The sequence below is a fragment of the Miniopterus natalensis genome, chromosome 22 (genome assembly GCF_054644295.1).
Source record: "Miniopterus natalensis isolate mMinNat1 chromosome 22, mMinNat1.hap1, whole genome shotgun sequence".
Taxonomy (NCBI): Eukaryota; Metazoa; Chordata; class Mammalia; order Chiroptera; family Miniopteridae; genus Miniopterus; species Miniopterus natalensis.
This window is the reverse complement of record NC_142102.1, coordinates 3,339,327-3,353,368: the sequence shown is the minus strand read 5'-3', so window position 1 is coordinate 3,353,368 and position 14,042 is coordinate 3,339,327. Positions and strand designations below refer to the sequence as shown.

At 33.7% G+C, this 14,042-nt stretch overlaps 1 protein-coding gene across 10 annotated transcripts in view; it reads left to right on the top strand.

Annotated features, from left to right (window-relative positions):
- Positions 1-14,042, top strand: part of MEF2A (myocyte enhancer factor 2A) — an 82,463-nt gene that overhangs the window by 18,085 nt on the left and 50,336 nt on the right. For 8 of the 10 annotated variants that reach the window (XM_087829167.1, XM_087829159.1, XM_087829168.1 and 5 more), the window contains exon 2: positions 5,438-5,523. The exons of 1 other annotated variant lie outside the window; for it this stretch is intronic. The gene's annotated coding sequence lies outside the window, so the exon portion shown is untranslated. Of the gene's footprint in view, positions 1-4,494; positions 4,834-5,437; positions 5,524-14,042 lie in introns of those variants that run through there. One more of the 10 variants, XM_087829162.1, reaches the window with a different exon arrangement.

The window sequence follows — 14,042 nt, the reverse complement described above, 5'->3', positions numbered from 1 at the left end:
ATATATTCCCAAACTTCTCATTTGGCTTTTGCTGTAATGTTTGCCTTTCTGATGTCGTCAACAAAGTGATGAGTTTTTGATAGGAATGTTAACTAATTGATTTCCAGCGACGTCCATCTGTTTCATTTGTCAGTTTTCTGGGTTATCTCTTTTTATGAATGTATTGTGCTCCCCATAAGCAACTATTATTATTGTGATGATGGTTATAAAAACAGCCCCAGTAATTAGCACTTATTGAGCTTATACTGTATTCCAGGCACTACGCTAAGCACATTATATGCTTATTTAGTACTCACAACTAATTTGATGAAGTTTATGAACTGTTACTATATTATTATAGATGAAGAATCAAAGACTTAAGAGGTAATGTTGGTTGTTCTTAGGCTTACCTTTGTAACGTCAGGAAATTATGCATATATAGCTTTCCAGTGTTGAGGCCTGGCTTTTATAACATGTGAATTTGGCATCCTCGTATGTTCTTTGGTGGTGGCTCAAAAATTTGCAAATTTATTCCTGAGTGGAATCATACACTACGTACTCACTAGTATTTTCCTTTTCTTCCTCACCAAAATGTTTTTGCAATTCATTCATGTTTGTGTCTATCAGTTTGCCCCATTTTTCTGGTGTCTGGTGTTCTGTTATGTGTTTATACCACAACTTCTCTGTTCACCTCCTGTGGACATTTTGGTTGGTTCCACTTTGGAGCTGTTAGGAAGAAAGCTCCTGTGCACACCTGAGTAACAAGCCTTCATGTGGACAAACGCTTTCATTATTCCTGGGCAAACACCAAGGAGTGGGATTTCTGGATCATATGTGAATTGTGTGTTTTACCTTATAAGAAACTGTGAAATTGTTTTCTGAAGTAGTTGTATAATGTTATAGTCCTACCAGCAGTGAGTTGCAGTTTCTCTGTGTCTTCAACATTCTGTGTGGCCAGCCTTTTTAAGTTGAGCTGTTTTAGTGAATGCAGTAGTTCAATTCAGGAGTCATTTTTTCTGCACTGTTTAATCTCTTGCTAAGTCTGTACAGTTCTTTTGTGAGAAACTACCTTTTACATCTTTAGAAATCCATTTGACTCTTTTTAAAAATAATTTCTTTTTTTTTTAAAAATACTTTAATATGTTTATAATATTTTAAAGTTTATATGTCTTAAAGTTATCGTCTCTCTGTTTCTGGATCTGTTTATTTTTTCAGATTTTTCTCCTGGTATGGGCCACACATTTTTCCATTTTCTTATTTTAGTTAGTTTTGATTGACTCTTGGACATTCATCATGCTGTTGTCTGGAGTTTGTTGATTTCCTCACGAGTGACTGTAATGTTGTTTCGCCAGGCTGTTATACTTCTCATAGATCTTTTTGAACCTTTTAAGGCTTGTTTTTGAACTTTATTCTGGCAGGTCTAGTGGAACCTTTGCGTGAGAACTAGTTCAGCACTTCTGCTTAGGGGCCATTCTGCTTCAGTTTCTGATTGCCCCAGGTTTCAGTGAGATCTCGCTCCCCTGGGGAACTTGGACATCCCCCAGTCTTAATGTAAGCCCTGGGGGCGTTTGAGCTGCTTCCCGATCATTTTCCTTTGCGTTGCTTTATAGAGTTTCACTTTGTTCATGCCTGGCTTGATAGTCAATGAAAAACTTCATTGTCAGGTATGGTAGCAGGTAGCCACATGTGGCTACTGAGAGCTTGAACTGTGGCTAGTTCAAATTTAAATATGCTGTAAGTGTATAACACACACCGAGTTTCAGTTATGTTCTGAACATTAACGATAACGTTTTGAGCGTATTGGGTTAAATGAATTATGTTAAAATCAGTTTCACCTGCTTCATTTTACTTTCAGATGTGGTTAATAGAAAATGTAAAATTTCATTTTAGGCTTACCTTACATTTCTTCTGGGCAGAGCTTCTCTAGAAACCTCTCTGCAGATTTCAGGAACACTTTCTCTTCTTGAGCTGCCCCACAGTTTCCCCTACCTCAGCCTCCCTTAATTTCATTCTCTGTGTCTTCTACTCAGAGTCGCAGAGTCCACCATGCTCTGCTTGGCTCCCATTCCTGCACTGCCCTCCTGACTCTGCATCCAGGAATTTATTTGTAGGGGACACTTGTCCTTTTTTCAGACATCACAGTGCTCAGCTGCTTGCTGTCCAGTGTTTTAAAATTATAGTATTCTATATCTGACCTGTTTTTTAAATTAAGTTCAGTGGGAGAGCATGTCTGGCACCAGTTACTACGTCATGGGTGCCAGCCAAGTATTTTTAAGGCATGAGGAGCTTGATGCCCATGTATGAGAGCATTGCCACTACACCCATGTTTTTATTACAAATTGAAATTCATATTTGAGCAAATAGGCAATTTTTATTGTGTTTATAGACTGTTCTTTGTTACTTTTTCCCCCCCGTTTAACTTTTGTCCTAATCTAGATTGACTTTAAAGCTGTTGTTCTTTTCATACAGAAACCTCTTTTCTTTGACATCACATTATGCTCAGGGCAGAGGTTTTCAGTGGAGTTCTTATAATTTCCAAAATAAGATAGTAATTTCCTTTTTACATTTATGGAGGGGTTTTTTTGTTTGTTTTTTTAAGTCAAGATTTGAGGAGCTGTTTAGGTTTTTAGGCTCTTAAGATTTGAAACTAGACTCTTAATATCATGTCAGCAGTATCTTGATTTTACTTTGCTTTCTAGCTTATTGGCATTCACTGGTTAGGTGCTTAAATAACAAGAGATAGGTATTAGTGAGCAAATTATTTATTTTGGGTTATTTAGGTCTTCAGGTATCAATCATTGTAATAGGGTTGTCTGTTTGCTTGGTAAAGTGCAGTTGAGACATTTGAAGAGAGGAATTTGAACTTTGGTCATTACATTTAACCTTTCTTGTTAATATGGAAAATGAAATTGACAGTAAGTTGTGCCATAGCATAAAATATGATCGTCAGCATTTATTCATTATTGAAATGATAACGCTTTCAAAGGTCTCATTTGTTTTAGAGTGCCTTCTTTAAAAGTTGTTTTTTTTAACCATGTGATTTTTGTGATACTATCTTGTGTAATTTTTATTTGTGGTAACTGTCATGTAGAAATTTAAAATATATTTTACAAGTTGTTGGGGAGTTATCAGTGTTCATCACTTTTGTTCACAGCAGGCACCCACCTGTTATTCGTCAGGGTTTCTCTCACATAGGTATCGATGGGCAGTGTGTATCGGTGTATATCAGAAGCTGCTCAAAGGTGTCAGTCCTCTGAGACTGAGGTTTACTTTGCTGTTTTTTGAACCTGTTGTTACAGTATGCATTCATTTTTTCACTTACTTAATTCAAAAAAAGCATTAATTGAACTGTGGTTAGGCTTAGTGGTTAAAGCATGCCTGAGTTCTAGTCCTGGCTTCACCACTTAACTAGCTTGGCTGCGTGACCCTGACAGGCCGCTCCTTAGTATTTCAGTTTCCTCTTGAGGGCCACAGTGAGGCTGTTGGTGGCTTTACCTAAAGCAGTTACAATACTGATTAGCAGACAATAAATACTCAGATGTTACTGCTGCTGTTGCAGTTGTTCCTGTTACTACACCAGGTCTTCCCCAGATACCTTTGCTCACGTTTTAGTCCCCTCCCTATGATAGTACTTTCTCTCTTGCTTTATTTTTTTCTCATGAAGGACTTTTCACTAATCTGCCATACATATTACATACATTGCATTCACTGGGGTAAAAAGGTGAACAGAATTATAGAGATTGACACTTTGGGCAATGGCTTGAAGTCCAGGTTAACAACGGTCTAGGTTACCCAGAAGCAGAGGGAGCTGGGTGGTTGGCTGCGACCAGGTTCGGGAGGGCAGCAGTTAGAGGTACAGGTTGTCTGGCCCTTGCCTGGATGTAAGCAGTGGGATTTGGAGGTTCGGTATATGAAATTTAATTATAACTGGCTACAGCAGTAACATTTTAGTTGTGGTTTTATTGTTTGAAAGTCAGAGTGTGTTTCATTGTAGATAATTAGAAGATAACTATAAAAACTTGATTTTTAGAGTATTGCCTTTTAGAAACTCTTTGATAACTTGTGTTTTGTACATAGTTCTCAATCACAATTCATTTTCTGAATGGAGGAATGAATTTTGATGTAAGAACATGTACTACAATGTGTAAACATAAATATGTTTAATTAGTTATTTACTATGGGTCAAATAGCTAAAGGTTAATTCCTGCTGTGACACTAACACAAAATTGTTACTAAGATACATATTAAAATAGTTAGTTTTGTTTAGAGTGAGGACCCATGAAAAATATTTTAACTTTGAATTATTTGATTTTAGAAGTTGGTAAGTAAAACTATATTTGAGGAGTTATTTTCTTTTCTACATTTCAATGCAATTAGATTAAAAGCTGAAATCGGCTTTTAAGAGCAAACTCCTCAAAAAAAAAAAAAAAAAAAGCTTTTAACCTTGCAGAAAAGGCTTGAGTGTGTGTGTGTGTGTGTGTGTGTGTTTTAAAGTTCAAGCTTTTACTACTTAATTTGTTACTATAAAAAGAAGATGGAAGTGGAAAAAGTTTGTTTGGAGTAGAAATAAAGTTACAGTATTACAGTAATTAATACTGTCTGCCCAGATTACAAAGACTTTCTGTGGAGAAATGACGGTTTTCATTTGATGAGGCAGATTTATGTGGGGACTGGCAGAATTGCCCAGTCGTGTGGCTCTGAATTACTGGATTAGCAGCATCATGGATCCTGCCCAGGTGGGGTGAAGAGAGGGGTAGTTTTTACCATCTTTCCCTTTTCTGCCTAAATATCTTGCTACCATTTCCAAGCAAAACTGTAGCGGGACTGGATGGTTCTTTATGCACTAATCCATTGGTTAGTATTCACTAGTGTTCCTTTATTAATGTGAATTATTGACATTGATCAGTTTTATATTTTGGCATTTTGTGGTCATTTCCATTTTATGTTCTCTTCAAAAGATAGTGAAAGCTATAAGTATATACATTGTATATGAATACAAACATATATTATGGCAATAGAAATTGCTGACCTATTGACAGTTTTCTTAATGAGAACACAGTACAGTGAATATTTTCAGCAGTTGCATCCAGACATAAATTCAGTAGGCTGTGTGTTTCAGGTAAATATAAAGTATTATCATGTGATACAAAGGATAGGAAAATGGAACCTAGGAAACCAGCTGGTGAGTCTTGGAGTGTGTAGAATATTATTGAACATTTAAGTAATACTCTCTGAAAAAATGGGTTAGTGACATTAGAAATGCTCAGTTGGCTAACATTATGTTTTTTAGCCAAATAAAATAACTGACTTTTAAATATTTATTTTCCTATTATTCAGCGAGTATTTGTGGAGCTGTCTGCCAGGCATGGTAGTATTGTTGGAATTTGTAATAATGAAATATATTTAATTCTGAGTTAAGAACAATTGCTAACCCATCTCATATTTTTTCTTTATTAAGGAATTGCATTTTGTGAAAAAGTAACAAGGAGGAATTTTCTTCAAGGATCACATCTAAGTGCACTTTTTGTTGAGACATCATTTCTAGTAAGACACTTTTCATTTTTCTACAATATGAAGTAAATAAATACCATGGAGATGCTTTGTTAAAACATTTAACTTTGAGAGTTAAATAAAATCCATTCAGACTGTCTTGTGAGTTTGAATGGCAATCGTTTTGGAGTTTATCTTGGGGATTAATGTAGATGAATTAAGTAAATTTATAGAATCCAGTTGAAGTGCATAATATTATATAGTTATAGTTTCTTGTGTATTATGTTCTGCCACTACTCAGATAAACCCAGATCTTTACGTCTTTGCCAATTCCATATCAGTTACCTTTTTAAAAAAAAAAAAAAATCTAAGGTAGTCCATATTTACTGTGACAGGAATTAGGAGGAGGGGAGGGTTGGAGGATAACACAGCTGAGGTAAGAGTTTTCAAATGACAGATGAAGTGCACACATCTAGCCATGTTTCTTGAAAGGTGGGAAGGGTAAGTAAAAAATTAAGCTAATTTAAGAGATTGTTTAAAATGTGGGCTTTTTTTGTGACTTTGAATTTATTGCCTTAAATCATAGGCCCATAATTGCAAAGCCCTGGAGTACTCTGTTTTGATTTAAAAACGTAATTGGTCTAGGTTAATGGTTTCAGTATGTCAGCAAAATGCGTAGCCTTAGAAGTTTTCATGAGTGAAACCTCATATGAAGTCTACCTTTTTGTTTTTAATTGGGAAAAAAAATTGTATTGACACTAGAATATTAAAAAATAATGTAATTTTAAAAATGTTAGCAGGGAATGGTTTTGGTACATTATAAGTTAGCATTAACATTTGAAATATTAGATATCGTTGATTAAGCCTGATTTATGTCAGTAAAAAATGTGGGAAAGGTACTTAAGACCTTTGTTGTTGTTGTCATTTTAAGAGTTGTTTTGCTATTTAACATAAGGTCTAATTTTTTCCTTGAAAAATTAAATGTTAGAAAGTACATTTATGAACTTACAAAATGAGTTCCTTGTTAAAATACTTTATTCCAATATCAGTTTCTTGTGGCTATATATTTTTGTTGTTAAACTTTGAAGAACAGCACATTTTATGGTATCTTTCATTTTGGGGAACTAGAGAAAAGGCATTGCTTTTCAATTGAAGCAAAGTATCCTTAAGTCCAAAACTTATATATGTATAGGCAGGATGGCGATAATGAAGTTTAATTCACATTTTAAAATCCAAACTTTGGTTAGTTTTGTCTAAATCTTTGAATGTTTCTTTTTCATTTTATTTACATTTCTCATAAGTTCATTTTGTCTAATAACTGCTCTAAACCGAGTGATTTGATTAAAACACTTGTAGGTATTTAGCCAGTCTTATTCCCATAGCTCAGAACTGTGAACCTTCTCTGAACCTTGGTAATGGCTCTGCGCATAATTTCAGCTGTTATATTTTGGGTCATGTTTAAGCTTTAGGAAATTTTTTATAATGCTTTCTTCCCTAACTAAGTTCAAGGATGTAGAATGTCTAATTCTTCCTGTTAGGCTTTCTCTGGCTCTGAGGGTTATGCTTGAGTTAATAACTACTTGCTTAGGAGTTATTCTTGAGTACTTAGATGGGTAATGCTCTTTCCTTTTGAATAGATTTATATGTTGACTGAAGAGCTTCCAATTAGGGATTTTCCCCTATCATTCTGCCCTAATTTGGAGTAGAAATTGGAGGAGTTGGCACAGAGATTGGGCAAGATTTTTTCCTACCTTTTTTTTCTTTCATGTCTTGGAACTGCTTTGGGCTCTTATATTTTAGGTCTGTGGTCCATTTTGAGTTAACTTTTTTATATGGTGTGAGGTAAGGGATGAGATTTATTTCTTTGCAAATGGAAATAAATTGTTCCAAAATCATTTTTGAGAAGATAATATTTTCCGCTGTTGAATTACCTTGGCATCTTTGTTGAAAATCAATTGACCATCATATGTGGGTCTATTTTATGACTCTGTTCTGTTCTATATATCTGTCCTTATGAGAGTACTGTACTGTTTTGATTACAAGACAGTAATCAAACAGCTTTACAGTGAGTCTTAAAATCGAGTGGTGTAAATCCTCCAACTTTGTTCTTCTATTTCTAAGTTGTTTTTCTATTCTAGGTTCTTTCCATTTCTTTCTGTGTATTTTAGAATCAGCTTGTCAGTCTCTACAAAAATGCCTAATGGCATTTTAATTATGAATATTTTTACCCTAGAGGCCAATTTGGGGGAGAGAGTTGAACTCTTAAGGATGTTAAGTATTTTGATGCATGAACTTGGTATTTCTCTCCATTGAAGTTGTCTTTAGTTTTTCTCAGCAGTATTTTGTAGTTTTTAATGTAAAGGCATTATGTATGTTTTGTTCAGCTGACCCTTTATTATTGTTGTTATGAGTGGCAATTTAAAGAAAATCAGTTTTTGTTCTTAGTATATAGAAATATAATTGATTTTTGTGTAAAACCTTGTAATTTGTGATTTTGCTAAACTCATTAGTACTAATGGTATTATTGCATATTCCTTCAAATGTTTTGTGGTCCTACAAACGACATCATCTACATCATCTTGTCTGTGAATAAAGAATATTTTACTTCCTCTTGTACAATTCTTATATCTTGTATTTTTTTTATTTGCTTTATTGCACTGCCTAGTAGTCCCAGTGCAGTGCTGAATAGAAGTGGTGAGCTGACATCCTTTCCTTAGCCCTTGGTCTTAGGTCAGAAACATTGTCTTTCACCATTGATGTTAGCAATAGATTTTCATAGATACTCTTTATAAGACTGAGGACATTTCCTTCTATTCACAGCTTGCTGAGAGTTTTTTTCTTATGAAAGGGCATTAAATTTTTATCGAGTTATCTGCATCTTTTGAGATAATTATGTGTTTCTTTTTAAAATCTTTTGGTTAATGTAGTAAATCACATTGCTTGATTTTTGAATACTGAACCAGTAAAACATGCATTTCTGAAGTAATCACTTTTGGTCATGATGTGTTACATTTTTTATATATTGCTGGATTAATTTGCTAAAATTTAGGTAACAGTTTTTAAAATCTGTTTTCTCAGTAGGCATTGGTTTGTAGTTAAAATTTTTTTTTTAAATCTAGATATTAGAATGAGTTGGAAAGATTTCCTTTTCTGGAAAAATTTCTTTATAATTGGTGTTATTTCTTCTTTAGTAAAGTGTCTGATAAAATTTACCAGCCAAGGCCTCTGGGTTTGGAGTTTCTTTGTGGGGAGATTTTAAACTATGAGTTCAATTGTTTTGATTGACTTTGGACTATTTAGATTTATATTCAACATCTTGAATAAGCTTTAGTTTGTTTGTTTCAAGGAATTCATTCACTTCATGTAAGTTCTCTAATTTGTGGACATGAAGTTGCATATTACATTCTGTTACTCTTTTAATGTTTGAAGGATCTATGGTGATAACCTCGTCTTTCATTCTGATATTGGTGGCCTTTCTTATTTTCCAAGGGAGCACTTAATAGTTTAAATTTTCCTATATCTGCCTGCATCCTACAAAGTTTATAGTATATATTCATTTACATGGATTTCAAAGAATTTTAAAATTTCTTTGTGGTTCTTTTTGATCTGTATAATTTCCAAATATTTGGTTTATTTTCCAGATATTTTTAATCTAATAGGCTTCTAATTTAATTCTGTTGTAGCCCAAGAACATACTTTGTGTATTTATTGTAAGTGCAGAATGTTGTCTGTATTAGTAAATCTTTGCTGTGCACCAAACATTCTGCTGCTGTTGAGTGGGACTTTCTAAACATGTTAATTAGGTCAAATTGGTTGGTAATGTTCTTCAAGATTCATCCCTTCTGATTTTCTGTTTATTCCAGTAATTGCTGAGTGAGGAATGTGGAAATCTTCAACTTTCATTATGGATTTGTGTGTTTCTCCTTTCACTTTTTGTTCGTGTATTTTGAAGCTCTATTATTAGGCACATGCATATTTAGTTTTTTTTAATGTCTTCTTGGTGAATTAATTGGGTTCTCTGTGTTGAAATGTGCTTCTTTATCTCTGGTAATATGTTGTGAAACAGTTTCTGAAATAGCTTGAATAGTTTCGGACAGAAAGTCTGATACTATTTTGTACCCCCATATGTAAATTTTCTGTTTTTTTGGACTGCTCTTAAGACTTGTTCACTGAACAGCTAAAACATTTAGCTGTTTGATTAGGATGTGCCTTAGTTTTAGTCATTTGATTAGTCATTTGATTAGGATGTGCCTTAGTATAGTTTTAGTCATTTGATTAGGATGTGCCTTAGTATAGTCATTTGATTAGGATGTGCCTTAGTCTAGTTTTCTTTGAGAAAATTGCTTTGTTTTAGTTTTGGAAACGCCGGCTACCACGTTTTATCATTTAGACAGGTTATCCCTGTGTGCTTACTTATAAGTATTTTGCCCTTTATGATTTCATATTTTGATTGCATTGGAATGAACATCCATATGTATTTGTTTTGTCATTGTCTTACTATTTCCTTAGAATTTTTGAAAGTAGAATGGATTTTTCAAGGGAAGCTGAAATTCAGGTTTCTTTTTGAAAAAAAATTTTTTTAAACGTGGACCAAATTGTTTAAAAACTTTGTATCTAAAGGATAGTTTCGAGCTATTCATTTTCAAAGACAAATGTTTTGTTCCCTGGTACTTTTGTTTTTTTTCCATTTTATATTTTACCCCTAGGTGGGCACATTTTCCCTACAATATTAATATCAAGATGCCCAAACTCCCCAAGGTGTATTTTTAGTGCTGATGTCTGAGCTTTATCTAGCTTCCTATTTGACATTTCCACTTGTATGATCCATGACCATCTCAAGTTTAGTATGGCCAAAATTGAAATCTTAAGTTCCTCCCTTTTAAAGAAGGAATGAATCATTACAGATTTCCTCTTGATAGATACCTGTTTATTTGTTAAAAGCATTCAGCTGTTGATTGTACATAATTACTCTATTAGGAAGTTTATTTTAGTAGCTTTTTATAAAATTAAACAGGTAGTTGATTTACTAGAATCGTCAAAATATGGTGTGTTTTGATGAATGAACTCAAAGAGTGATGTTTATTTAATAAGGGCCAAGTTGAAAGTAAGTTCACCTTCTGTTTAAAGTCCATGCTCTTAAAATATTTATCTACTTACGAAACAAGGTTCTTTAAAACAGTAAACAAAATTGATGGTAAAAGACTGAACACCTGTAATCAGTATTAGTATGACTTGACCTGAATTGGAGTGCTACATTCTGTTATCTCCTAAATTAAGACAACAAAACCCATATTGGGCATCTTTTTAAAACTAGTTCCTGATTTTGTAAAAAATTGAGCTACTAAAAAAAATTTCAGTCAACAGAGTTCAGTTTAAACTGTTTTTTTTCACTGTATTAATATTGCCTGAATACAGTTATAGGCCTGGCGATTTAATTAGAGAGATTCATTTTTACCCCCTAGGGTAAGGTACATTACTTTCTGTATGGGAAAAAAATGCCCAACTGTGTTTGCTACAGTTAGGTTTTAGTTTTAAGGGTTGGTTTTAAATGTTGCTATTTCTACTAAAACTCCTTGTATTAATAAAATTTGAAACCTGAAATTATTTTAAAGGAGTTTACGTACTTCTTATTTTTTGAAAGTGTGGTAAAATACACATAACATAGTCTTTGCCGTTGTAGCCATTTTTAAGCGTACAGTTCAGTGGCATTTAGTAAATTCCCACCATCCATCTCCAGAACTTTTTCATCACCTCATACTGCTGAGGTGAACCCAGTAAACACTAACTCCCCATTCCTCCCTCCCTCCTGTCCCTGGCAACTACCGTTTCTTTTTCAGTCATTCTGAATTTTACAGCTCTAAATAGCTCATATAAATGGAATTATGTAGTATTTGTTCTGTAACTGGCTTATTTTAGCATAAAGTTTTCAAGATTCATCTGTGTTACAGCATGTGATAGGATATCCATTTTTAAGGCTGAAAAATATTCTACTTTATGTATATAGTATGTATACTTATCCGTGTTTTTGTTGTTTGTTTTTTTTTGCTTCTATGTTCGTGTGCCAGTGGACACTTGGGTTGTTTGCACCTTTTGACTTTTGTGAATAATGCGCCTATCAACATTAGTTTACACATATGTTGTTTGAGTTCTTTCAGTTCTGTTGTGTATATACCTAGAAGTGGAATTGTTGGATAAAGTGGTAATTCTATATGTGTGTGTGTGTGTGTGTGTATTTTAGTAACCACCATACTGTTTTCCACATCAACCGTACCATTTTATATTTCCAAAACAATGCACAAGGGTTCCAATTTCTCCACATCCACAGTAACACTTGTCGTTTTGTGTCTTTTTGTTCTGTTAATAGTCATCCAAATGGGTGTGAAGTGGTATCTTACTGTGGTTTTGATTTGCATTTGTGCAGCGGTGATTAGTGATTTTGAGCACCCTTACAGGTGCTTATTTTCCATTTGTATATCTTCTTTGGAGAAATGTCTATTCAAGTCCTTTGCCCATTTTTGAAATTGGGTGGTTTATTTTTTGTTTTTGTATTAGGGTTTTTTAAAAAAAAAAAGTATTCTGGATATTAATCTCGTATTAGATAAAGTGATTTACAATTATTTTTTCCCATTCTGTGGGTTGCTGTCTTATGTGCTGATAGTGTCCATTGCCACTTTTTGACATTTAACCATATATGTATGGATTTATTTCTGGGCACTCTCTATTCTGTTGGTCTATATGTCTGTCTTTATGTCAGTACTATACTATATTTTGATTATTGTTGTTTTGTGCGAGATTTTGACATTAGGGACTGAGTCCTCCAACTCTGTTCTTCAAGATTTTTTTTGGCTATCTGGAGTTCCTTGAGATTCCATATGAATTTAGGATGGCATTTTCTTTTTTTTTTTATTGGGATTTTGATAGGGATTGCATTGAATTTGCAGATTGCTCTGGGTAATACTGAAATGTTAACATTGTGTTTCAATCTATGAACATGGGTTTTCTTCTTTAATTCTTTTTTTCAGTGGTTTTTTTTTTAGTTTTCAGTGTACAAGTTTTTCATGTCGTTGAATAAATTAATTCCTGAGTATTTTATTCTTCTTGATGCTATTGTAAATGGAATTCTTTCCTTAATTCAGACTTTTCATCGTTAATATATAGAAATAAAGCTGTTGTGTGTTGATTTGTATTTGACCACTTTAATGAATTTTTTTATTAGTTGTAACAATGGTTTTGTGGAATCTTCAAGGGGTTCTACACATAATAAGATCACGTCATCTGCAAATGAAGATAATTTACTTCTTCCTTTCCAATTTGGGTACCTTTTATTTGTTTTCCTTGTGTAATTGCTCAGGCTGGAACTTCACTACATTGTTGAATAGAGGTTGCAAAATCAGTTATCCTTGTCTTGTTTCTGATAGTAAAGCGAAAGCTCTCAGTCTTTCAGCATCGATTATGGTGTAAGCTGTGGGATTTTCTATATGACTTTTATTATATTGAGATAGTTTCCTTCTATTCCTAATTGGTTGTTTTTATTATAAAAAAGTATTGTACTTTTTCACATCCTTTTTCCGCATCAATTGAGATGATCATGTGTTTTATTTTTTCTTCATTCTCTTAGTGTGGCATATCACCTGGATTGATTTTTAGCATGTGGACTTACTCTTGTATTCCAGGAGTCAGTCCCACTTCTTCATGCTGCTGTATTTTATACTGTTAGGTCTTTAAATATCTCTTCTTCCCATATGTTTTTTCGTTTTCTTTTCTGGGACTCCTGTTACATGTATCTTGGATCTTTTCTCCATGTTTCATAATTTTTTCACTCTTTTCTGTATTTTTTATTCTTTTATCTCTTTGGGCTTCAGCGTAACTATTTCTCTCTTTATAATCTTTTGGGTCATTCATTCTTCAGCTGTAGCAAACCTATTGTTGAACTCATCAGTTTCCTAATTTGTTTCCAAAATCATATTTTTTCTGTATTTTTTATATTTTTAAGAATTATGTGCTAAAATTTTTTGTTTTCTTTTTTAATTCTTTGCACACATTAATTTATTTGAAAGTCCTTTTCCGATAATGACATCTGTAACTACTATGGGTATATTTCTGTTGACGTTTTTAAATTTTGGTTTCAGTGACGTCTTGACTGGTTATTTTTTATTTTAAGACATTTTATATAAATGATAAAATAATTTGGATTTCTGGATGATATCTTTTTTCTGATAAGATTTACTTTTGCTAAGTTTCTTTGAGAAGATTTTTATTAACATGCAGCTAGGTTAATGACACTAGGTAGGTCAGGTTACCTTAATTTCAGCAGGGATTGAGAAGATTTGAAGCTATATTTCTCTCCTTGTGTGGCCTGGTCTACTTTTGGTTCACCTTGATAGCTAGGGTGTAGTTCTTTGGGCACCCTCCAGATTTCTGGAATGTTTACTGGGGCTGTTCCTCCTCGGGTGGCCCTGGATCTGATTTTTTGTGCCCCCACTCACAGATCTCTGCTTAGCTTCTCAGGCCCTCGGCCAGTAATTCATTGACTCTTGGGGGGAAATGAGCCTACAGTCTGGTCTCGTCTGTTT